Source organism: Saimiri boliviensis, chromosome 3 (assembly GCF_048565385.1).
Source record: "Saimiri boliviensis isolate mSaiBol1 chromosome 3, mSaiBol1.pri, whole genome shotgun sequence".
NCBI lineage: Eukaryota > Metazoa > Chordata > Mammalia > Primates > Cebidae > Saimiri > Saimiri boliviensis.
In genome coordinates this window covers 48,225,011-48,226,103 of record NC_133451.1, presented here as the reverse complement: position 1 = coordinate 48,226,103, position 1,093 = coordinate 48,225,011, and the positions used below count along the sequence as shown (strand labels likewise).

Below are 1,093 nucleotides of genomic sequence, written 5' to 3'. Positions count from 1 at the left end.
CTGAAGATACTCTACTCTGCTGTTGAACAACAGAACTTACACCTTTTATCGAACTATATGTTTGTACCTCTTATCTTACTTCTCTTCATTCCCCTTACCATGCACCCAACCTCCCAGCTTCTAGTGTCTAGCATTCTGCTCTTCTGTCTTTAGGAGATCAAGGTTTTAGCTCCCACATATGAGTGAGAACATGTGATATTTGTCTGTTGGTGTGTGAGTTATTTCACTGAACATAATGACCTCCAGTTCCATCCATACTGCTGATAATAACATAATTTCATTCTTTTTTATGGCCAAATAGCATTGCATTGTATACATACATACATATCACTTTCTTCATTTATTCATCAGTTGATGGACATTTAGGATGATTCCATATCTTTGCTGTTGTGAATAGTGCTGTGATAAACATGCGAGTGCAGGTATCCCTTTCATACACTGTTTTCTTTTCCTTTGGGTAGATACCAAATAGTGAGATTGCTGAATCAAGTGGTAGTTTTATTTTTAGTTTTTTGAGAAATCTCCATACTGTTTTACATTGTGGTTGTACTAATGTACATTCCCACCAACACTGTTTGAGTTCCCTTTTCTCCAAATCCTCACCAGCCTCTGTTATATAATTTTTACAACAATAGTTATTCTAACTGGAGTAATATAATATCTAATTGTGGTTGTTTTCTAGAAAATATAGAGTGCTTCAGGAATTTGCATGTTATCCTTGTGCAGGGGCCATGCTAATCTCTGTGTCATTCCAATTTTAGTATATGTGCTGCTGAAGCAAGCACTCACTGTGGTTTTGATTTGTGTTTCCCTGATGACTAGTGATGCTGAACATTTTTAAAATATGCTGTGTGCCATTTGTATGTCTTCTTTTGAGAGTTGTCTATTCATGTCTTTTGTCCACTTTTTAATGCATTTTTTAATTGTTAAATTGTTTGGATTCCTTGTATATTCTGGATATTAGTCCCTTGTTGAATGAATAGTTTGCAAATATTTTCTCCCATTCAACAGATTGTCTCTTCCCTCTGTTGATTGTTTCCTTTGCTGTGCAGAAGCTTTCTCGTTTAATATTTTCTCTGTATTAGTCTGTTTT

At 35.3% G+C, this 1,093-nt stretch overlaps 1 non-coding gene across 1 annotated transcript; it reads right to left on the bottom strand.

The window, feature by feature from the left end:
- Nucleotides 1-681: 681 nt before the first annotated feature.
- LOC120363744 (U6 spliceosomal RNA) lies at nt 682-785 on the bottom strand. The gene has a single exon (XR_005579195.1). It is a non-coding gene; the product is annotated as a U6 spliceosomal RNA (small nuclear RNA).
- Nucleotides 786-1,093: the final 308 nt, after the last annotated feature.